General features: G+C 37.0%; 1 protein-coding gene across 1 annotated transcript in view; it reads right to left on the bottom strand.

The window, feature by feature from the left end:
- Positions 1–4471: 4471 nt before the first annotated feature.
- Positions 4472–26311, bottom strand: part of IRS1 (insulin receptor substrate 1) — a 57561-nt gene continuing 35721 nt past the window's right edge. Inside the window, exon 2 of the mRNA XM_064516900.1 lies at positions 4472–5518. The gene's annotated coding sequence lies outside the window, so the exon portion shown is untranslated. The remainder of the gene's footprint in view (positions 5519–26311) is intronic.

Raw genomic sequence — 26311 nt, 5'->3', positions numbered from 1 at the left:
GATACAAGCAGAGCCTAAGAGAGCACTTGAAAAAGCATAACAATTTTCTTCAAGTTATGACACTGAATAACTCCTCTTTCTGTTGTTCTGATGTAATATCTTTTATCTGCCCACAGATAACTTGATTTCTCTGAGACGTATTCCACTGGATTAATCTACAGAGGGCATATAGGGTATCTTTTCTTTTCCTTTTTTTTCCCCCCCTCCCCTCTCTCAACTGTCAATCTCCAGATACAACTGTCAAGTATCCTAATATAGCAAAATGACAGGTGCTGGAATGCCAGTCGCCAGAGGGGCAGCCGCCACACAGAACCTTTCTGCAGCTTGTGCAGGATCAGGGGAATTTCCCCAGCAGCCGCTTTTCCATGTAAAGCACCAATTTTCAAACCACCTATCAATTCAAATCAGGAGTTCAGAGCAGCACAGGACCTCTTACAGGACTGATTTTCTCAACAAGCATCACGAGGGTACAACGTGTTTGAATCTCCCCTCCCTCTGAGAGGCCCAGCACATAGCTTTATTCCACTTTAACAATACAGAGTTCTTTAACTACTTTCCGTAAAATCTGAGCCTGCCCATTAGTCACAGAAAGCTTTGTCATCAGATCCAACGAGTGCAGAATTAGACCCATGGTAATAAAAGTACTTGGATGTACCTAAAATTTTTATTTCTAAAAATACGCAGATAGCACAAACACAAACTGAGGTCTCCTAGCTTTTGGCATTTTAAGAGTGTCACTGCATTTTATCTCCGTTCCCACCTCTCAGATAGGAAAGAGAAAATACAAGCAATCACACAAATTAAAACCAGGCCATTCTTAAGTCACAACTGATTTGAATCCCAAACTACTTTATCTTCTTAGTTTTGTAAATAGAAATTATACATACGATTTGTTTCAGAGAGAAAAGGAAAACCGGAATAGCTTGAAGAGCACCCACACATTAACATTCGATTATCCCATTGCTACTAGCCCAAATTTAGAGTACAGAACTTCTAACCTGAAGATATTTAAATACAGAAGTTAAAATAATACCTGCTTTTCAAGCAGTCATTGATTAGCCTGTTGTTCTTATATATAATGTTCTCGGAATATACTTTTGGGAAGAAGTGAATATGGCATATCATGCTTCTTCCCATCTCAGCTAGATTTCTCATTTCATCTTTGAGAATATCACCACCTTAGGGGCACAAAGACAAAAAAGAAAGCTTACTACAAACTGAAGTCCTTAGTTTCTTTCCATTTGAATCACTACAGCTTGGAGAATTTCACACAGGCATCCAGCAAGTTCACAAAACAGCTTACTTAAGGTACCTTCAAAGTCACAGCTAAATGAAACTACTAATAAGCAGGAAAATATAAGATGAACTGCACAAGTGCAACTACTGTCCACTTTACACTCATGACCCAACCTCAATGCCTGCAAGCTGTCAAAAAATGCAGGCTGCACCCAAAGATGGGTTGGATGTCATGCGAGAGATGCGCAAAGGATTTGCCCTCACTGCACCAGTGAGAGTGGATTATCACATTTTCAGCAACTCCTCTTTAAACTAACCTAGCTGAGGTGAGTTAAACTGCAGAGTAAAGCACTCAAAAATCTACCCAGCTCGATTCAATTAATAGTTGATGTGCTGCACTTAGGCTGCTACCAGGTACTAGCTTCAGCTAATAATTTCAAAAGCAGATGTGAAAGGCATTCATATTGCTGCATTAATCTCTGTTACTGCACAGTAGCATTATACAACTGAAATATGGCACACACTAAGTTGACAGCACCCATACTACTCATTACACAGCCCTTAAATATAATAAAGGGCTTGAATAACAGCTTCACCTAAAAGTGAGCTGGTAGCAAGATGGACATGGATGCTTAGTTCTTAAATGTGCAGAAAGTAAGGCAACAGCAATTGAAGTCATCTATAAATGTGGCCATACTTTCCATCTTCCTTTCTTAATTTGTACTTTTGCTGGAAAAGTTTAATAAACACTACAGAAGACATTTGACATGCTAATTAAAGAGGTTAATATTAGAGACTAGAAAGATGAAAATTTATTCAGATTTCATCTGAACATCAAATTGAGCTTGATACAGCAATTCTTGCAAAAATACAAATGTATAAGTGCAGCTAGTACTGCTGGAAACTGCTGGAGAGCAACCCAATTCATTTTCAACTGATAGGACTAAAACGCATTCACTACAGATTTTTTGAAAACTGAAGCTGCCCCAATAATGGAGCCAGAAAAGAACTCAAATAATAGCCAGCAACTTCCACCTGAAAACAATTTGGAACATAATAAACCTCTGAGAATGAGTTTTACTAGCTGATACAGGACTGATCCCATTTGTTCATTTTCAAACTTCAAGAAATGATAATCTGTTTTGTGGCAGACAGAACAAAACAATGCATAAAAGAATAGGATAATACCATATTTCTTGAGGAGTTTATGCTTTGATTTAAAGGCTTTGCTTCATAATGGCCAATTTATTAAAGTTTGGAATTCACAAGTATAAAAACATCTATGCAAAGAAATGAAGAGGTTCAAGTTTGGTTATGAATGCATTTTGCTTCACAAGTCTTTTCAAAACATATTTGCTGAATAGGCATGTTTAAATTTATTAAGAAAAAAGTAACCACTAACATAAAAACAATGTACATTACCATAATTAATAGGCTGTTTGAGTAGCTAGATGTTACTAATGACATGAATGGAAACCAGCCTGCCAGACCAGCGCTATCCTCCCTACCAATTCCTTCCTAACCAGCGTAATGACCATTACAGATTTAAAAAAATTGTAGAAATTGGCATTTTATAAATGAAATTTACTCATAGATGTATCAGCACAAAATACTTCTATCTGGATTAAATGAACTCACTAATGCCTTTTAACACTTAATAGTAGCTTCCAGCACCTACAAACCCATTCTAGTAATTCCTAGAGCATGCAAATTATCTGAAACAATGCAAAGTGCAATAGCCATGAAATACTGTTCTATCCGAGTTAATTTAACAGCAGCACTGGCTAACATTCAACAACCAAATCAAAACAGTGAACATTTATGTTAATTTGTTAAGCTAGAGAAAGCTGTGGACAATGGTTTTGGGGGGTAACTTTGTTTCTATTTTTTTACTTCAGAATACATGCAAATTTTCACCATTACTTAAACCTCATAAAACAATAGAAAAGGACCTTACAATAAAATGAAAATAGGTAACTTCAAAATTTAAGTACTTGTCCAATATGTATGTGGCTTTTCTTTTTCAACCAAATGCTACCTCGTTAGATGTTAATACATACCAATGCTCTTCAGGAATAATAGACTAGCTAGTGTGGATTAGCTTACCCCTTCCTACGTAAAGAGGAAGCCAAGGCCCACGTCCTTCTCTGGTTGGTACCAGCCTCTTTGGAGGGAGGCCTTCTGTTGGCAAAGACCAAAACTGCCACAGGCGGTACCCTCAGCAGTCACAGGTCCTTCTCAGGCTGCAGCCCCACCATGAGGTAACACCTCTCAAATCCGTCAGCATCACTGCTCACATAACTGTTCCCAGTGATCTGAAATGATTTAAACACTTTTAAGCTATAACTCTTCTCTTAACTTAGTATTTTGACTTGGCAGGGTCAAAAAGTGATTATATGTGCAATGATACCAGCAGATCTAAGAGAACGGTAAACATCCGGCAAAAGGACAGGTGGAGAATAGCTGGGCTATGGCCCCTTCACCTGTACTGCAGTCAGAACTGGGTGCTGCGCTAACCACAGCCTGACCCCAGATATCTTAAACATCTCAGGGGAAAGAAACCCCTTCCTTGTGGGTTTGACAGCTGTCCTGCAGGGAGAGCTGCTGCTCTGAGCCCCTGCCTCTTGAAGACATGGATCCTATTGAATAGGCACTGGCCCATACAGTTGCTTTGCAGAACAGGGACCTGTAATAGCTTCAAGTCCAATTATCACTTAACACAACATTTTACTTGGAAGTGCAGAATCTCAGTATTTCTCTAGTCCACCAAAGTAGTAAGGCTCTGCAAATGCTATGCACAACAGAATTTCTACCTGCACAGAGCCAGTGTAGAGCACAGGACAGTGTCACAGAAGAATTCTTCCTCCTCCTGCTGCATTCACTGACTTCCAGACGACCATCTGGTCCTTTATTTTTAGATTTTATGCTGAAGTCCTGCTACTGCTCCCACTGAATTTGCTTGCTGTGAACTCTTCCACAGACTTAAATGGAAGGACGACTGTATCCTGAAGATTCTCCACAAAACTGAAACAAGAGCTTTAGTAAAACAATTCAAGGAAGCAAACTCCCTAATACACCTAATTATACTTGACTTTTTTTTATTCTTATTCTTGAGCTATGATGACCCACAGCCATTCTTAATTAGACACAATGAAAACAAAGGAACCTGGTGGGACAATTTAAGACAGCTGAGACAATTTAACAGGAAAAAAAGAAAAAAAAAAACAAAAGCAGATAAAACAGTATCTAGTTTATTACATATAGAAAGAGATTTCCAGAATTTACAAACACATTTTCATTCCAAGGAGAGAGTCAATTTGAAAAGTTCACCCTTTGTTTTCATTTTGTTTTGTGGTTTTCTGTTGGTTGTTTTTTTATTTTTTACAATATATACAATGGAAGACTTTGATTTCTTTTTTTCTGATTTTTTTTGTCAGTTTCTGTGCAACTGATGAATTCAAGTTGACATTTGTAAATACCATGTACAGCAAAGTTTGTCTTCATTGTAGTTAATACAGACTATTATTTTACAAGGAGTACAAAATTATTTTTCTTTTGGAAAGAACTTAACATCAGGGTTATCTTACAACTGATAGTATCAGTAAATATGACTGTACAATCAAGGCCCAGGGACCAATGACTTATTATATTATTTTCTGAATTACAATCTTAAAACAAGAATAGTACCCTACTCTATTCTTAGAAGCCTTGTTTTAAGCAGTTCCCCACTCTGTTTACAACAGAATATAGTATACCTCAGTTCCACATCAAAAAAAGATGTGCTGTAGGAAAAGTTACATTTTAATTAAAAAAGTACATGTATAAATCAAAACCTATGTTAAATATTTAATACTCTTCAACCAACATTAAGTTTTGTATGTAATAATTTACAATGATGATTTGTCATACAGATTTTCAGCAGCAAATGAAGTTGTGTAAATGTGCTAGTAAAATACCCATTCTCACCATGACATAGTGGTGGGCACATCAGTTCATTGTGGCCAGCTAAGTCCTTATGGTAGAGGATGAAGTAAGAGAGACTCATTGTCCAGGTGTCACAGTGCTTCTGCTTGGCACAACACAGGATGTGCAGCTCAGTCAACTAACTCCTGAGGTTTGTGTAAAGTAAACAAACTGAACTGGATGCATCGTACCCATTTACAGAGGAAGAGGAGGAGGAGGAGGAGGAGGTGAGGTCCTAGTTGTGATAACATGAAACATTTATAGTCTTGATACCCATGAGTTAAAAGAAGGATTTGCTGAGGTTGTATAGGTCATCATTCTGAAATTGAAAGAGAAAGAAAATTAGCATCATGGGCACTTCAAGCACTTCAAGAGCCATTTGGTAGTTAATTAATTTTGTTATCAAAACTGAAAATGTTAGCACCTTGAGAAATTCCAGCATGCACACTTGAACTGTACTCGAGCATCTGAATCCCAAAAGCATTTGAAAACAGATGTTGGCAATAAAATTTGATGCAGTCAGAAATACTTTTTTAAACTGCAAGAGATTCATCTAAGCAGAAACAATTTTGGTGACTATACTGATTAACTCTGACAAGTTCCTGTGACACAAGCAAGAAAAGAGTTCAGACCATTAGCCTACTGTTGGCATTTTTACCCACTACAAGAAAGACTCATTAGATACCAGGCCTCCCTGTAGAGCTTACTGGCCACCTGTACACGCCAGGTTTTGCTTGAACAGGATGACTGAGGCGTGGAGTATTAGGGGTGCAGCATCCCCATTCACCGCTGTTATAAACTTATAAAAAGTCCCACGCCGGGGCACCCTGTCAAGTGCACCCAACTGTGCGCAAGGCCCAGCAGTAGCCAGCTCTCCAGGAACACACACCCAGCACCCGCCTCGCACCAGCGACTGGGGTGAACCTCACTGCCCGGAGAGCTGCGAGGTGAGCATGCAATCCTGGAGCCGTCACTCCACGCAGTCACTGCACACAACCCCCCCGTCCTTCTCTCCTCATACTACAGCAGTTAGTGATGTAGACATACCCATCGGAAGCCAAACAACACAACAGTGAAATGAATACTATTTTTACTTTAACTAGAGTTAGAGGGCTACCATCATTTCCATTTGGGGACCTTCATGTAAAGACTCACGAAGCAAGACTTAGATTTTACATAAAAGTGTGTCTATTTCTATACTAGATACTAACTATGCTCCTAAAAAGATAGGTAAATAGCATATTTTCCTCAGTACAAATAAAGGCTTCCCATAGAGGCACTGGAGTAAAAAACTGAAAAGACCTCCTGTCCTATATTCTTTAATTGCCCAAGAAACAGAATTTACTTTGTGTGGTCCTTCAAGTGAAAGGAAAGCCTATCCTCGCAGATGATGTGTGGTATGCTGTGAAAGCTCCCTGGAGAATTATCTCACAGATCTCTTATTTACTTTCAACTTTCTTCTGAACTCATATTGCAATCTACTGGAATGTTCCTACCAGAATATCTATATACAGCTTAACATAGCTTTGCAGCTTGCAACTATGTTGGACCTAAAATTAGCCAGTAATGCCATACTTTAATGAAGACTAGTGACAAAGAAGAAATTTCTTAATTTAAACTGAGGAGTGAAGTGCGCGTGATCTGCGCATTTCATATCTGAAGTGCGCGTTTCATATCTGGCTCCGGTCCAGCAAAGCTGAATGAACAGTCGAGTGCAGGAACAAACCGTACCCAGCAGCACAGTCACACAGCCCAACCTACACCGCACATACAGTGGACAACAGAGGAAGGGAAATACAGTTTTTCCACGTTGTTACACCTTATTGTGTTACAAGTGTTTAAGTAAATAAATAATAATTGGCAATATCAAGACCAAATACCACACCTCTTAGCTAGTGCTCAGGTAATCTAAATGTAAATACAGAGTATTTCAAGCAAAATAGCTTGTTCCATCCAGTTCCTCCCCAGTTCAACCAGTACAGTCATAAGCATATTGCAAATGATGCTGCTGGGCATTTATTCCTGGACTCAGAAGGAACAAAAGAGAGTAACAAGTCTATTTGAAAAAGAAACCACTTTCTAGAGGAATTCACTAGGCAAATAGTACTGAGGAAAATCATAGTTACTGAAAGCCCAGCACTCATGTATTCAGACTCTGAGTATGTGTAACAGGAGTGGAAAATGCAGCAGGCTGAAATAGCCAAGAGTCTGAGACTCGGATGACCAGCCAGAATCACATGGGGTGCAAATTGAAACAGGCTCTATTACATATAAATTTTGTCTTTTTATATTACATATAAACTTCTCATGGGCTAGTTTCAAGCTTGTTATACACCTTCAGCATCTTCAGCATTACGAGATGGCATGTCCAGATAGAAAATCTATTTATCACCCCTCTACAAAAACATATCGGTAGCTTTTGTTGGTGAAGTATCAAGTAAAAAAGCAAAATCACAAGTTAAATTGGAAAATACCACCAGATCAGAACTCAGCCCCATATCAATTGACAGTAGTGAAGTTTCAATCCACAAGCCTAGCATCCTTAAGGAGTACCTTTTAAAAGTTATTTTTAGTAATTCCTACTATCCACTGACATCTAGAAGGCTATTAAAAAGTACATGCTATTTCAACTTAACAAAAGAATATCTTTAAAACTGTAATTATGAAAAAAACACTATTTGAGTTACTGAGGTGGTAAAGCAAACATTTGAAACCTGTTACACATTTTCTACAACATTACAAAAACAAGGTACACACGGGGAAAGTTTTCTTCTAATTTTGTAATGAAAAAAAGACATTTAAATACATTAAAGTCTTTGCTATGGACCCTCTTAGATTATCAATTGCAATGACTTGCAATCTAGTTCCTCTTACAAATCCCTTCCCACAAAACCTACAAATGTCTTCCCACAAAAACAAAAAAATGGATAAGTGTGTTTTCCCACAAAACAAAAAATGGGTAAGTGACAATGACAATGCATGCTGCTACCATAGGACAGCGGAGCCTGTTCTGCCTAAACACATAAGGATGTCTGGAAAACAGCCATTCTGAGAACAAACCTACTTACTACTCCAAGGTCACTGTAGATACACTCAATTTAGAAGGTTTTTGATCCAGGAAATTCTTCTTTGTGCACAATTTATGGGGGGGGGGGGAAAAACACCCTCAGTTTTAGTGTAAAGTGTTCTCTGCTCAACTTACAGGAGTATTTCTTGATTTTTGACAAGACGATTTACTCTCAGGGAGACTTTTAATTTGGGATAAGCAATATAGATGAACAATACTTGGTCTTTTCAGAAAGGGTTTCCAAGGTTTACTTTCAGTAGCACCTCTTAAACACAGGTTTAAAACAGCGAGCCAGTCTGAAGGCTGCAAAACAAAATACTTAATAATACAAATTTTTAACAATTTGTATTATTCAACTGAAAATAAAAAGCTGCACATTAAAACTATCTTTTTTCTTTTTAAATCAAGAACTTATTCCCTCTCTTCAGTGAGCTAATACAGTATGTTGCAAGAAGGAAGTGCCTTATATGGGATTTAAATCATCCTCTGGATACCCCATTGTTTCTTATCAACAAGCATGAGCATTTCCTTAACAACATATAAAAACAGTGCAGAAGACGTGTTTTAATAGTGTGCTACGACTACAGTGAGCTGAGGTAAGGATCATTAAAACTACTGACATCACTGTTGGCAACTAGAGAAAAGGGAAAACCTGTGTTTAATCTATTTCCTATTCACCACAAGCTTCAGCTGGAGTCCCCAATAATACAGTTTGTGGTTTGACTTTATGGAAAAAATTAGTGATGCAAGAAAAATGTACCGAAACAAACAAGCATCTTTAAAAGTCACTACAACGTACCTTTGACAAGTAGTCTCTGCTCAACATCTGTTACAAAATACAGGCAGATAACACTAACATACGTTCCAGCTGGCAACACTTTCTTCTCAAGACTGTTAGTCCAGACTGGATACAACACAGCTAACTGTAGTTCCTATTACAGCTGAAGTCTGATTTTTAAATCCAGTAACTAAAAATAATTTGATACTTCATTTTATTTCCATTACTGGGGAGCTGGAGGAGGAGATGAGTGCTTAAAACTTGACTTCTCCAACAGCTAAGTGTCCAGACTACTTAAAGATACTTCTCCTGAAGATAGCTAAATCTTCCTACAGAAAATAAGTGTTTTTAAAATGCATTTAGAGTGTAAACCTTATTCTTTCCTTCCAGTACATTCTTGTTAAAAGAAGCAACCAGAAGAACAAATATATCAAAGGAATGAAAACGAAAACTCAGGTGATCTTAAAGCAAAAGACTTTCCAATCACCAAATTTAATTATTTAATTATTTAATTATTTATGACTAAGGGCTAATAATGTGTCTTACACCAAAAATACCAATAGAAAAGTCCCTGCAAAGGATCATTCCATTTAAAAACAAGTAAGATATCACACAGTTGCTGTCAAAGCTCTGTGATTAATTCAGCAAATAAATACAAGTACTTCATCACTGATTAATATACCAGGGCAAAACACAGTTCCAAAATGCCAGATTTACTTGGTGCATTGTGACAAGTCTTTTCAATGTTAGCTAAACATCTGTTGAACACAACAAACTGACAGCAATAGGAAGCAGCTATAAAAGTAACTAAGGTGGAAATTTCTCTTTCCCACTGTATTCATGCTAGAAACAACAGGCAAATGAGCGACAATTGTAAAGGAACCACCAAATATGGAAATATTCTTCAAGGCTAGAGAGCTGTCTGCTCGTTTGCTGTGGTTGAATAAAAACGTCCACAGAGCCAGGTGAATGAAAAGATGACTCCGCTGAAGCAACAGCAGAATAGGGAGAGCAGAGCAGATTTTCCTAGCTCAGCAGAAGTGGAACCACTTTACACCTCTGCCCGCAACCGTGCCAAACCAAATGAACCCCAGAAGACCTCACCACCCCACCAGCATCTACTTCGAAACAATGAGCAAAAAGGAGCAGTTGAACATACTCTGACAAAGTTATTAGTTACAAGTAAGAGGCTTTAAAAGTAAATGCATGTTTGTTACTTTAGGATAGTATTGTATATCTTATTCTGTGTAGATTATACGGTGATTTATTGCATAATAAACACATCTACCTAGTAGAAACTACAAGGGGTCAGAAACAAAAGGCCAAAATAAAAAAAGATGCCCTTACAAAAAAATACCAGAAGATTCATGCAGAATTTCACCAAGCTCAGGTTACACAATCTGGGCACCATTTGTCTATTGAGGTAACTAAGTATCTTTAGAAATCTAACACAAAGTAAACACATTTACTAGTACTGAAAAGCTCATGTACAGCTCTTGTCCTCCTGGCGTTTGCATGCAGTGTTTTCTAACTGTAATGAAACTGTGCACATCTACTTAAAAGCTGAGTTTACCCACCAGTTTTGTGTTTGCTATCCTCACGATCAGAACTGTCTGTTCACGTTTTCTTGGCATTACTAGCATGCGCACAGATGGGATACAGGAAGTATCCCATTCAGATAGATTGAAAATGAGCAACTAAACATCGCCCAAAAGTTAAACTAGCTCAAATATCTTATTCTCAAAGAGATGCAAATGCATGGTACGGTTTCCCCAGTCTTAAATGCACAATGAGTGAAGGAATGCAAGAAGAAACAATGGTTGCTCTAGTATGTTAATTGTAGTCTGAGTACTAACAAAAAGAATTCAAAATAGAACTAAACAAGGTAATTACAACATTGCTATTTAACTTGACAGGCTGTAATTTACATTTAATAAGCCTAGGGGATGAGAGTTGCTTCATTGTACCCCAAAACGTCTATTTACCTTTCTTACGAATGTCAAAAACGGGGTATTACTGATAAACTGGTTTCACCAAGTCCTCTACTGCCACACCAAGTAATTGGATTTGGTGTTTTTATCCTCTTCTTCCTCTCCATATAAAGCTGTCATTCATTGACAGAGGATCCTAATGACCAGTAGGAGATGGCATAGTTTTCTGCCATTAGTTCAGATAAAATTCACTCCCTTTGGGTACAGCACTGATAAAAACTCATCTTCCCCACAGAGTCTTCTGCTGGTGGGGGGGGGGGGGGCAGGCTTTTTAAGTATGATGATGAACAATAAAAGACTCTCACATTTAAGAAGCTTCTAATTCTCATTTCCTATATTTTAAGCAGAGTGGGAAGACACAAACTAAACCATGCACGTACTTTGGATTAGCTTCTGCCCAGCAAAGAATTTATATGTTTGATTTTAACTTAACAATGTGTGAACTTGATTTAAACTCACTCAAGACAAACCTAAGCCCATCACTTCAGCCAGCAAGAAAGGGTGCTGCCACAGACAGGAAACCAAGGACTGCCTGACAGCAAAGGGCTGACACGGGAGAGAGTGACAGCATCAGAGGTCATATTTGTGTCTCTTTCCACCTGTAAGGGGCAGGAAACAAGCCAGGTGTCTGGGCTGCTACACAGAGATATTGGAAAAAGTAATTTGCCAAGCTTGTATATAGGAAAATTATTTAAGGAGTCTTCTGCTTTATTATACAGAATCAACAGCAGTCAGAAGTTTGAACACAAATGACTTCCCCCAAAGCACTGAATTTCTGACAAAATATTTTCTCTTTTCAATTTTGGAAAAGAATTATTGAAAAACAAATTTTGTTTTTCTTGACGACTAAAAGAAACATATGACAAAGCTTAGAACAAGCTTTAATTTAATAGGAAAAGAGTCTGTTTTTTAAAGAAATCCTGCAGCTTCTCTTGCAGTGACACAGCTAAGCACTATGGCAAAACAACTGTCCAACAGTTATCCAAGCCACAGAAAAGCAAGTGACAGCCTACAGATTCTGGGTTTCTTTAATGAAATGGAAAAAACAGAAGAGTATCTCTCATGAAGAAGTGTTGCATTTTAAGTATGACTCTTGTGTTTGTTTCTTCCAATTTTACAAGAACAGAACATCTGGATTTCTCCCCTTCCTTTACTAATAATCCAAGCTGAGTAATCAGTTGAGTCCAGCTTACATCAAGGGAACTTCTTTTTGTGTCAGGATTGAAAATAAAAACATTACTATGAATTCAGGGAATACAGGATCTCACTGGATTCTATACGGCAAGTTCGTATTGGATCCTCTCACAATGCCTCTCTGATACTCTTGGCAGCATTGTTTGGCGTCCCTCAGATAAATCCACTGCTAGTCCAGGGTCCTCTCTCCTCCCCCAAAATGCAGAGAAGAGTACAGATACCAAAGACTAAAAGAGTATCCAGTTAACAGCTCCAGCCATCACAGGACAACGCTGTTTCTGCTCCAGAGATTCAAAGAAACCAGCAAAGTCAGAAAATGGGGTCATTTATCCTTTTGGAATTTGTACTGTTCAGTTCACTGAGTCAAAGAGCTGAACCCTGAAAGATCTGGGCATTCACAGCTCCCTCTGAAGACCCAAAAAACCTGCTCTCAAGTCGAAAAAGCAAAGCCAGAGTGCAGTTAGCATGGCTGTATCCTTTAAAGAGGGAAAACATGGCTCAGCATTTACTTTTATCAACATAGGCAGTCATCGCAGTTTTGCTCTGCTCTTTAGTTATTAGTGGAAAAAAACTCCACAACAATACCCCAATTTCGCTGTTATAAAGAGTCCATTTACTAGGTTTTTAAAGCTATGCTTCTATACTTTTTCACAGTCTGAAGATTAAAAATGCAAATAATTTTTAGTAATCTGTCAAAATAAGCAACATTTATGTCCAAGAGTCTAGGATTACTAACAGGTAGCAGCCAGAAACACATCTTTGTTATACAATTCATTTCTCCAAGGAGTTTTCTTAGCAGAGAAATTTTATTACTTTTATGGTAGCCTGGAATTCAGTAAAACTCACCAACCCTAAGAACTATTACCATTGTTCTCTCTCTGCGGGGAAGCAGATGATCTATGTGCCTTTAGGTGCATTCACACACCCTCAACTCGTCAGCAGTTTAAACACACACAATTAAATTTGACCAAACTTGAGATGAGCCCACTGAAGCTGTGCACATATTATGTCAACTAAACTACTTCAGCAGTAGAGCTCAGCTGCTCCCAACATCCAGTGTAGTTCTCTCGCATTCAGAACAGATCTCAGTTACCAAATTGTTCACTCTTGCTATCTTTCTGTGAATCTGTATTTCACATGCCTTTCCTGCACTGAGGGCTATTTCCCCATTCCTCCAGCCACACACTGCCACTTCCTCCCATGCTCTTTTGACCCTACTTCTTTATAGTGCTCGTTTTCTGCCAGATTTACTTTTCTCTGACAATATGTTAAAGAATTACATAATTACAGGCTCATCTAGCTTGAAACTATTTTTTGATACACATTAAATTGCACTATTTCAACCTTATAGCAAAGATTTACATCATTCTGCATAGCTGGAACTATTTTCCCCTCAACAGACAAGTAAGGGCAAAAAGCAGAACCAGCCAGAAGAAAAATGGCATTTAAAAGGAAGACATGCAGAAGCCCTGCAGGGGATAACCTGGCCAGCTGACCTTGCCTTTGAAATTTTGCCAGTCCAAATTAAGTAGCTACTCTACACATCACTTCTGGCAGCAGCATGGGAAGGAAGTTCTTCAGTGATTTGGGATGAAATACTTTCTCAATTCTCAGCAACAGAGCATTAAATATCAAAAAGGATAATAGGAGGGTGCTAAAAGCCACATTCTCAAAAACACACTAAGCAAGCTAAGAAATCAGAGGAGATTAGAACAAAATGTCATAAAGTTGACCAAAAAATGCAACAGGAAGTTTGGAAAGAAGAGGTAGATGCAAACTACCCATTATTTTGAGATTGTTTACCATGCCTTAATATAAAAGCTATGTCATACAGCAGAAATAACAGTTAAAAACAAATTAGAGGTAGGGCTTTATCAAAGTAAAAGGAGAAGACCTTTGGCAGGAGGCAAAAAGCTACAGTAAAGTTTGTTACAACTTGAGTTTGGACTAGAAAACAATTATTTAACCACAGATCTAGCATTTTACTAAAATACCACTACCAATCTGATATCAACTGAATTAAACTAACTGCTTTGGCCAGTTGTTTTCTCCTTTATCTACCAGAAGATAACAGATTTTATAAGTCTATGATATCTGATATGAATTTATTCCAATAAGAGTATATTTTCATACTCATCCACATATATTCACGTATTTCTAGTAATCTGCACTCATTTGACCTTACCTAGAGAAGAGCAGCTTTAACTCTTGAGTGGATACAGCCTAACTTAGGATGGCTATAGTGGTTTCTGCTCTGTTTGCATATCAGGTCACCACTATTAATAATACTAAGATGGGCCAGCAGCAGTTTTGGTGAAAGGTTCAGTTGTGAATAACAAATGAGGTTTTTGTCTGTGGACTTTATGGGTTCATCCTGTAAGATGACCTGGGCATACAGAAGTGGTCCAGGCTTAGAGAAAGAACAAAGCCAGTTCTCCGGTCAGAACAGGTAAGAATCGCCTAGGAGAATTCCATTCTCTCCCTCGGCCATAAATTTCAAAAACTTTGTTAGGTGAGGTCACCTGCTATTTTTCCCTCTTCCCAGCACTTTGAACCTGATGTTTAGATTCCTTTAGCACTAAAAATGGACAACTGAAATTCAAAGAATCACCCATGCTCAAAAACTCTCAACAGTAAGATGCTGTCTTTGGGGTATGCAACCTAGGTGTACGTGAATATGCACACAACTGGAAGCAGAGCGACCCGAAATCTAATTCTGGTCCTCCTACCGATTCCCTGTGCAGTTCCACATAAGTCACTTTGTCTTGGTCTCAGGTAAAATAGATATAACATTTACCTCATCTATTTTCTATATGAAATTTTCTCGTGAAGAGGAAGTCTTGATGTATCAAACCGAAACACAGTTACTATATCATCTAGGGAATTAGATTTTGACCTTAATCTTCCCGTATCTCAACTGTGAGATGAGAACTGCTACCTGAAAGAAGAATTTAGATTGTGTCTAAGAGCCAGACAGCAGAGTAGTAAGTGCCTTGAAAGTGCCCACATGGTGACTGCTCATTCTGCAGGGCACAATCTTGACAATGTGTAAATAACACATTGGGCCAGCCGTTCATTGATGAGAAGAACTGAATAACTGACTGAGCACTATGTACAAACTGAACACGAAGTTATTTGTGGAGAAATGTTAGTTTCAAAATGCACGGTTGTAAACTGTGAGAATGCACGTGCATGGGGTAAGCGGGAAAATTAACACTTAAAAAGCTAAATAATGTTTGAGAATTTTCTTACATATTTTCTCAATTTTTTCTCAAAAATTTTCAACGTATTGCTGAGTAATTATTCCACATCAAAATAGATTTATAAAGTTAACTATATATGCAAATGGAATTTTTAGCTATGAAAAAATAAAATCAATTCCAACATGAGAAAATAAATCTTTACTATTAAAGCAAAAGTTCTACCCCTCTACTCCCACTGATTTAGCAATTAAGATATTTTGGACTGCAGTGGGATTAACCTCAAAAGCAACACTGAGCAATTTAATGAGCTCTGAAGTAGTTCATGGCTGAACTACCCATTGTACCATTTAAACAGTGAAATACTTGTTTGTATATAGATTAGGTCTTCAAAACAATTGTCATTCAATTTATTTTCAGAAACCATAGTAACAGGAAAATAGGAAATATAGAGTGATGAAAGGGCACAAAAGAAATGTAATTCTGGTTCAAAACAATGTGGTTATCTCAAATTTGAAGTATGTGGACAGGGGAAGCAGCACCTGGCAGGCTCTCGGGTGCCTATTTGGATACAGCTGTGAATAAAATCCAAACTAATTATGAAGACAGATTAGACAAACCAAGTCCTTTACTGCTGTTTCTTTAGTTTCATTCAGTGAAATTTTAAAAGCCTGAAGAACTGCCAATATGATAATTTAAAGATATTAACAGCATAAATGGAATAATCTTCAGTAGTTCAGTCATTAAAATTGTATTTCAAATGGAAAATTGATCAGTCTCATTAATAGTCAATATAATTTTAACACAAACCTAGCATTATGAGACTGTGCAGAACTATACAGACAAAAGTTAAAGGAAGTAAAAGTTGTTCCCATCACAAAATTTGCAGTCAAAGAATTACTGAATTGAAATGTCAAGTTCTTTTAAAACCATACCAAAAGTTTTTCTATATAATGAAAGTTGTCCACAACAGTATCTGCAAGTACCTCACTAGATGATAGCTACTGTTACTGGGACATACAAATCTTGCATTAACTGTCACATTTAGTATTAAGGATAAACTAATAGCTTCTATAGGGTGTAGTCAATTCAAAGTTAGAAGCATACAGTAATACAGATTAAAGGCTTAGCAGGCATACAGAAAGATCTGTACATGATACTGTCTTACTAGAAGGCATTAAAAAACTCTTAATTAATCAATGGTTAAAAACATCCACTAAACATTAACCTTGTAAAACTATATAAAAATTCAGCCTTGTTAAATAGTACCACCATGTTGTATATAATCTCATAAAATGGAAAGTTGTCCATGTTCTCATAACCTAGGTCATCTGCCACCCAGTTTTCTTAACCAGGAGAGGGACAGAGATATATCTATATATAGTTTTTTTGTTGTTTTTTTTTTTTAATCTTGGACTGCTGACAAGTCTTGGGGATTACAAATGCAATTGATGCTACAGCTAAACCCCTCCAAAAATAATGTATATTAATCATCCTTTCATATCAACTTAATTCATGAAGTTACTCAAAACATATTACACAGAACAACAAATCTTCTTGACATACTGAGAAGGTTAATATTACACTAGTTAAGCATCAGTAACCGTTTCAGAAATGGTTTGACAAAATGATAGCTGACAAGTAGTTACTGAAATTACCAGTCTTGCCAATTACGGTATTGTTCCAGTTACAACCTTAGTGGATGACAGAGCATAGATTCCCTGATATTCAAAACTAGGCATACTTTTGGATTTAGCAAGTCACAAACTGACATGTGCAAGACTGAGAAGCAAGGAGGATTAGGAAAAAGCATGAACCTTGCCATATAAAAGCAAAGCTCCTCCAGACAAACTACTAAGCATGACATTACCTTCTGGTTCTTTTCACCTTCAAATCTTCTAACAAGGACATATCCCACTACTGAGATCTTTGTTATGATTCAGCCAGATTGAAAAAATCCATTGATTAAAGTACCCTGAAAATAGCTATTTTAGGCTCATAAATATTTTCTTTTCCTTCCAAGTAATTGCTCAGCGGATTGCCCAAATGGCAAGTAAACATAAGCCAGTCAAGGGGCAAGGACATTCATCTGCAGCAAAGCAAAAATACAGTCAGCTAGTGCTTAAAAACAAAGACAACAAAATGAGGGGGAGAAGACCAAAGAGAGAAAATATACCCTGCCGTATTCAAGAAACCTTAAATTTCACTGGTTTCTTTGGTCTGGTTTCCTGAAGAAATGAAGCTTAAATAATTGGTAGAACAGGGAGCAGAACGTTTAAACCAGCTATCAAATTAAGTTTAACTTTAGCAAAGAGGTAAAATTTCAGATATACTAAGTTGCTGTAAGTTTAAAAAAAAAAATCCTTTTCTGAGGCAAAGTTTTAACTAACTTAACCTCTAACGCGTTCCAAGAGGCAGCAGAGAGCAGGCTGCTCAGCACCCGTCATCAGTCCCTGCACACATTTCAACAGCCACAGCACAGATCTGGCAGCTATTGCAGAGAAAAAGCAGCATAGGATGCACTGGGAACAGGAAAGGGCTAGTTAATAAACCTAAGACAAATCTACAGGAAACAAGGCTTCATTAGCTCCACTGGTCACATATCACCTGTTTGTATAAGCAATTTTGTTTGGAGCTGTGTTTTATAACTACTATTACTCTTATTTATGCAAAGAACATATTACACACTTAAATATTACACGAGATATCATGGCATGTGTATTATATGTGAGAGGTCAGACAAGGAGGTAATGTTCCATCCAACCTTACAGACATTACTCAAACAACAGACGCCTTCAGAGAGCAAGTGCAGTCCAAACGTATGCCCAAGACTGGCAGCTGGAAAAGCAGGGGGACAAACCAGTGATTGTGACAAGCAACTGTGCATTTTTAAAGAAAGCTCTTGCCCCCACTACCTTTGTTAAAAAGGTAACCCAAACCACAGTAAGATTACAACCAAGGAGCTATGCCATTGATTATACCTAGCAGGAATTTACTCTCAAAGGCAAGGCTCCAAGTCAGTCGGTTTTACAGCAAGGTCCACCATCCCTGGGTCCCATTCTACCCTTGTCTTCTCCTAGAAGTCCTGCCGTTGAATTACGCTCAGTCTTTGCTTATTCTCTGGCAAGGATTTTCCCTGGCGATAGAAAACTGGCAGAAGCAAAGCCATAGAGGTTTAGAAATAGAAACAGCAAAAAGATTCTGTCTCTGTGACTAACTTGAAAATCCACAAACTTGGGTAGCAGTAGGCACATAATAGGCAAATAAGCATGTTCTAAAAGCTTTTCAAAATTAGAACTGGAATGCCCTCAAAGATGTACATCAGGCATCTTTATGCAGCTGATACCATAAAATTAAGGTATTACATTTCCAGAGACAATAGAGAAGTGGGAGACAAAGAGGGGAAGAAAAAACAAACAAAAAAACAAAAAACCCACTATCAAATACAACCTCACTTACTATCCCAGATAAAATGAAAAAAAAAAAAACCCTACTCTTGAAGGCAACACAACATTAGTGAAAAATACTTTCAACTTTAAGAAAAAGGAAGCAAAATTAAGTTCTTGATGATCAATAAATACAATTTAATGTAATGACAAGTTGAACAAATCATGTTTTAAGTGAACTAACCAGTTCATTGAGCCAACTTTTTTTTCCCTGCCTTTTAAAAACTTTTCTGCTTTTGGAAACTATCTTTTAAAACTCTCCTTGAATCCCTTCCCTTATCCAACAGAATATTGCATCTGGTTTTTAGTTCCTCTGTATGTCTGGAAACTCTGTGTAGCTCCAGTTGTAGGGACCCAAAGTCCTTGCTACACTTATGAGACTATATGAAGAATGGCAGAAATTATCTTGCCTTCCACTTTGTATCTGTATTGCAATACCAGAGCCAAAATTATTTTAAGTCTAATTTTAGGTCTAGCTCTCTTATATGAAGGCTTTAATTAAGATAAAACAAGCATTTTTGTTGCAAAGCTTCCATTTTCATGGGCTTTTGAGAAAACAAAAACAAAGCACAGGACTGCAACCAGACAGATCTCAGTATATGTTCTATTGTCCATCTGTTTTCCCAAAAACAGATAGCAGATTTCTAGTATTATTGAAAAGGTTTTTTGAAGGTAAATTTCATCATTTTAAATTACATAGGGAACAAAAGAAAACAACTTTGTAACTATGGCATCATAGTGAAAATACATATACCTTGCAGTTTAGAATTCTGTCAGAATTCATATTGCTTATCACTTTTCCTGCAGTATGAGTTCTCTACTTATCACATTCACGCTACAAAATATAAGGGCCTAACAACACACTACCTATAAGCATGCACATATACAAAAAGGAACTGGTGGCTGGAACTAAAGTAGGTTACAGTTGCACGGAAAAATTAGGTCAGTTGCCTTACTGGAAAAACAAAAAACTCCAAACAAACCAGGACAGCTCCCTATATTAGTTTAAAAAAAAAGATCTCCATACTGTCAGATACAATTTATAATTCCCAATTCAAATTCTGTGAAGACTCTCAGAAATGGCAATTATCTTGGAAGAAGGAGAAGGGAAAAGAAGCACACTTATTTTCTGCATATAAATATTTCTTGTATTGCTAACAATACAGTTTTCGATTATATTTTCTCTGCAGACTCAATAATTGCATCTTCACTTCTGTTTAAGCACATTGTTTTCCACTTTTTAAACTTTTTAAATTTCTAGTTGCCAACTAGATAGACTGCTTAATGCAACGTTCAGTTTTAATCAAGAGTCATGACAGTCAGAAGTCAGAATTCCTAGAGCATCTTATTGTACAAAGAAAATACGATAACATACAGCCAAAGAAACCTTTTCTTTTTATAGGTCTAAGTCCTGGTATTTTGACTAGGTAGAAAAAAAAAAAAAAAAAAAACTTTCAAACTTTCCTTTTTGCCTGTAATTCTCTTCTGGCTACAAATCATAATTGCCAGCTAAAGATTCATCAAGTTCTGCGGAGCTTGAAAGCACACACAGGGCAGTGTAGTGGGAGTGGCAGCTCTCAGAAATGATAATCAAAAGAGGTAACAAGTTCTATTCTAAACGCAATTGGCAGTTTTCGGTGATTTAGAGTATTGATAAACAAAAACATGGCTTTCAAATACAAAAACTCCTCAAATTCAGAGTAATTCCTTCCAAACTTCCACGTCACCATTCAAAATCTGCAAAGCATCAGAGCTGTCCAAAGTATTGGTTGGAAGGGGTGAAAAAGGATGATGCTCTCCCCATGTCCCTGATGATGATTGGATTCTTTTAGATAAAGCTTTCAAATTAATTTTGACTGCAGAAGACTGATAACAAGCAAAGAAATTATCAGTCTTACAGACTGAAAGCTTTCAAAACTATGAGCAATTTAGATGCTCTATTATTTCACTATCCAAAATATAGGTAGTAATAGAGACATTCACAGGATTTTTAAGTGAAAATCTTCTTGTCATACACACGTTCAAAAGAACAATTGTCATGGTAAGCAACTGAATTACAATACCCTAAACTTCATTAGCACAATTTAGGACAAATCATAATGATTCTTTTAAAGCCAACTCACTTCAAACAGTAAGATTTTTTTCTAGTACAATCTTTGCATAACTATAGACAGAGCTTTCTGTAAAAAACAAAGAGCACAACCAAAAAACATCCTTTGCTACCATTTTTACCTTTAAAGTTTCTTCTAGATGGTCTTAAAAATATGCCCACAAGTGCTTCCACATTCTCATTTCCTTTTCTGTGTTCAGAAGCCTCCCTGCCCCTGTATTATTTCTCAGCTTAAATGCTTAAGAACCAAGTAAATAACCAAATCTTTCGGTAAGAGCAATCTTAGGACATCAGTAAGCAATAATACATTCAGATAGGTGTGAGATTTCAAAGCTGTGCATTTTAAATGTTGAACTGGCTACTTCAACTGTAAGATGCATACGAAATGCTCCACTTCCCTAAACAAAGCCACGGTCCCTCGAAAGTCGAATCACAAAAGTAATGGAAATGTAAGAAAGACGACAAGGATTTTGGAAACATCCCACAGTATGTACTTGAAAGCAGTGATTAAAACAGGGAAGAATACATATCTCTACTGATGTTTGGCTTTAAAAGATTTAAAGAAGACATCATCCCCTTCACTTTAGAGTTTACAAATGGGATTCAGTTACAGAAAAACAATGTTGCAATCTTAATTTGTAATATACCCCAAATCAAATAATGTTTCTAGTAAGCAAAATTAAGTGACAAGCAGATTTCAATGCAAGCAGCGTCCATACCTAAGCTAGGGGGATGGAAGTCCAGAATGCACAAAACCCTCATACTTCCATCCTTACATACTGTCTCATTTTGATTTCAGTAACAGTCTTACTCCCAGTATTTATATACATGAATATCATTTTTCTTTCCTATATTTAGGAAACTAATATGCAACCATAAACAACATGTTTATAAAATTCTAATCCATATTCTGTAATGTAAACAAGTACCAGTTATTTAGAGGCCACAGATGAGCATACTATTAAATAGTAATAGAAAACAGCTGCATTTTCCTTTCCAGTTGTTTACATTTCAAAAGCATCCACTCTTTAAAATATTCTCCATACAAATCAAAACATGCTGTGCCTGAACTAAGGACAAAACAATGATGGTAGTTTTAAAACACTGCACTTCCTGCAATATTATGCAAATAAACTTCAGTCTGCAGTCTGAGTAAATGGAGCACTTCAAAGGGAAAAGTAACTAGAAACGTTATCACTATCAGGCAAAGGGGATAGAAAGGTGATGGCATACTCCACTCTACTGCACAGATTACGTTTACCACCACCAGAGTAACCTTGATATTGCAATTATTTACATATACATGTTTATGTACATATATATCTCACTCAAAACATCCACTTATTTTATTGATACGGGTTAGCATAAAGCAAGACGTATTTTAATGTTTTCTTCAAAAGCCTACAGTATGTGCCATCTTTCAAATCAGTATTAACTACAGGTATAAATTATGTGCAAAGACTTACCAATCACTAGAAAATAATGCACCCAAAATATATAATCCAGAAGTTTTCAAAGCTTTCACTTGCACTTGTCCTGAAGTAGTTTATAAGTTGCTTGAAAGATATAATGGAAACACTAAAATCACTTCTAAACCTAAATGTTGGGGCACAGTCTATGTGTGACTGTTAGCATTGCTTCAAAAATTAATATATTCCCAAACTATATGCAGTAGCCAAACGATAGCTTGGCTACCACGTTCCAAAACAAGCTGTTGCTAATAGCTGAGTTACCCACTCACTCGCAAACAGTATCTCTAGTAGTTTTGTTGATTTTAATTACTTAGTATTGTTTTTATTTTAAATTAATAAAAAGATAGCTTCTGTAGAGGCTCAGCTCTATTGTGAGAAAATAGCCTGAGTTTTGCTTTGAGTCGTTTTAACCTTTATCAGAAAAAACTTTAGAAAAGACCCTACTGCACACAATACTAAAATCAAAATATCTTACCAAGCTTGCAGTTTTAAAATATTCTCTACAGTTCATGGCGACTGTGTGTGTGAAGATCAAATAAAGCATTAGTACCAACATATGCTAACAAAAAAAAAAAAAAAAAAATACAAGAAAAGGATCTACTGTCTAGACATTAAAAAAAATTTCAAAGCCCCTCCACCGTGTACATCCTACAGGCTGTAAAGAAGACATGAAAACAGCAGCCATTTATAAATTGCTTTAACACTGGTATACAGAGAGGGAACTTGCTACTTGCTTTGACTTTGAAAAAAAATTATCTGTTCTTTGGATTAAATTACAGCAAAGAGGCGCAGCCAGGCCCTCTTCAAGTTCTGTGGATTTGGCCCCTTTCCAGCTTGGGAAGCTAACTGTACTCCCTGCTCCATAACATGCAGCTCCTTGTGCAGCAACTAATTTATTTTTAAACTTATCAGTTGGGTGGTGGGAAGTCAAAAATACTGAAATGGATTATTTCGGAACTTCTAATTATATTACCATGTGTGAAAAACACTACTTATCTTTTGAAAAACTATTACTAAACATATCTTTATCTAACAAACCATAAAATCTTTATAACGTAAGACACCTGCAGCACATACATGTTTTGCTAAGTAAAAGATCTCTCTTGATATTAATCTAAACAATTTTTTCTGAAAGTAGCTTTGAAATAAAAAGAATATGAACATCTATGCAGAGAGGCATAAACTGTAACAGAAGGCTGCTTTTTGCATTAGTTAGTAAAAAAAAATTTAAAAAAGAAAAAAAAGGAAAGTATAAATCAATATTGTCCTGATTCTAATATGAGGGGTGGGGAGTGCATGTACCTGCCTACCTACACACTCTAGCACCTTGTAAACATCCTCAAATATTAACCACTAAACAGCAACTGTAGCAAATCTAATTCAGAAACCTCATTGCACTTCCTAAATGTTTTCCAACACGTTAACAGTTATTTCAACACTACAACTGAAGAAAGATCACATGAACAGAATGTAACTAAGCCAGATATGTTTTCCAAAGGAGGATTTAAATGAATTAGAAACCTACAACATTGTGGTGTTTTTTTTAAATACAGAGCATAATCATTAAATGAAGGGTTTTTTTTAAAATAAGTGAAAAGATGGTGTTAATTCTGTTTCATGTATAGTAAGATATTTATAGTAACCACATATAATATACACATCACTAAAATGATCATTATGCTGCAATTTTTCAAGTTATCACCAAGATACAAACGTCTGCACGAAGTAGGATGAGAGCTCTAAGTCATACAAAGAAGAAACAACATGAGTTCACCTCACCAAGAAATAATGCATCAAACGATTCACATTAGATGAATACCTGATACCCAGATATCTTAACTTTCCAGATCAGTGGTTCCCAGCACTTTCCTCCATCCATCAACACTTCATCAACTGTCCTGTGACACACCTACACTATTTAGCAGTAGGCTCCCCCAATCACGCATATAAAGTGAATGCAACACTTGAGAGGAAGCTGTAATTACTTGGAATTCAAAGCATATCTAACAGCCTACTACTCTTCTACATGACCCAGCATATCAGTTGGGAACAACTGTTCTAGATGTATTTATTTTTGAAATTTAGGAAAGACTATGAATCTTGGGATCATACAACTGAACTCCAAGTTAATCAAAACCATTTATTGCTAATAAAAGTGAAAAATAAGAAAAAATATAAAACTCCAGACTTTCATTGTATTTTGTTTTCATGCCATTCACAGCAAATTTTGAAGTAAATCATCAACTTAACTTCTCTAGCAATATCTCCCAAAGGCCCTAAAAGACATTAAGAATAGCTATCAATACAGAATTATCATGGTCATATATATTTTTTTCTTTTTCTTTAAAATTCAAAAACAAACAACTAATTACACTGCTTTCTTTTACAATTAAAACATATATTGGGAAAAGATTACATCAAGTGAGCATGCTGCAACACAATAGCGTAACACTATACCCCACAGTACAGTTGTTTGTGCCTATTTCAGCAGAGCTTCAGCGTTTGCTGGAGTTTTCCTATCTGCTTCAGTGAAAACCAATATCTCTAGGTTTCACTGCTCACTGCTTATGTGAAACTAAAGTTAGAAGCGAAGCTGAGCATCATCAAGAGGAGAAAAAAAAAAGAAATCAACACAACTGTGTAGCCAAGTAAGAAGATACATAGGGAGCCCAATCTCATTCTTACTCAAGGAAGGAAGTAAAGGAAGCAAATTAAAGGTCTGCCTATAAATGTTACCAGGCAAAGTGGATTTTGAGAGGACAAAGACTGATACACATTTACATAATACAAAACACTATGAATACGAGCAAGTCTTCCTTTAAGGAAGATCCACCTACCCCTTTATAGTTGGTCTAAATGCCAATTACAGCAGACAATTTTGAACTAAATGCAAAAAAAACAAAACAAAACAAAAATCTCACAGTTTGAGATAACTTCCAATAAGGTCCTAAAGTTAACTCTGAAACAACACAACAAGACTTCAACCTTCTCATAACAAATATGCTATTGCAGAACATCCAGGAAAGGACAGCCATATTTGTCAAAGCACCATGTGATCTGTGGGAACAGAAAGGCTGAAGAGATTATGTGGATACTTTACATATTTCCCAAAAAGAAACAAAAGGATTTTTCTGCTCACAGAACTTCAGGATTGAGAACTTGACTGTGCTAAATATCAATGGCAAGACTTTATTGGCCTCAGTAATCTCTGCATGTGACCAGGCTACAGTCACTTTTAACTGCGGCAGCTGGATTAGTGAAGCTGCCGTGGGAATACTTCAGTGTTTGAAGTTCTGCAGCATCAGTGACCTAAAGGGAGGAAGAACATAGGAATCCAGACAGCAGACAAAGATTTATAGCCTTCCACACTATCTTTATGTAAAAATAATTCCTCCATTCTAATCTCAAATGTAACGGATAGGTTGCCATCCCCGCACCAGCCAAAGTTATACCAGAGCTCAGAACACAGCTTATTTGACACTTGATCAGATGTTTTTCTCCCCTTCTAACAGGTTCCTTTTACATCTGATATAACCGAGCTGCGCCTTTCCTGTTTCTGGTAATGTGCTTCAGCCTGCAGCAGCAGCTGGGGACAGGAAATCTGTTTGTCCCCACTTTCTGGTTGGCTTGGAGCTACGTGCCTTCCACTGCCTCTAGCTGCCTGTAGGATGCAGCTGCCCAGGAGGTCTTCCTGACACTACCTTACAGTCAATTACCTCGTCACCGGAGGAGAGTATCCCAGACAGCTTCTGCCAACCTCTCAAAGCTAAAGAACCAAGCAAAGCTTCAATCCAGCTGCCAATAAGAATACATACATATTAGGAAGTTGGACTGGATTTCAGTTTCTGCTCTAC

This window comes from Dromaius novaehollandiae, chromosome 9 (genome assembly GCF_036370855.1).
Source record: "Dromaius novaehollandiae isolate bDroNov1 chromosome 9, bDroNov1.hap1, whole genome shotgun sequence".
Taxonomy (NCBI): Eukaryota; Metazoa; Chordata; class Aves; order Casuariiformes; family Dromaiidae; genus Dromaius; species Dromaius novaehollandiae.
This window is presented reverse-complemented; position numbering and strand designations above follow the sequence as displayed.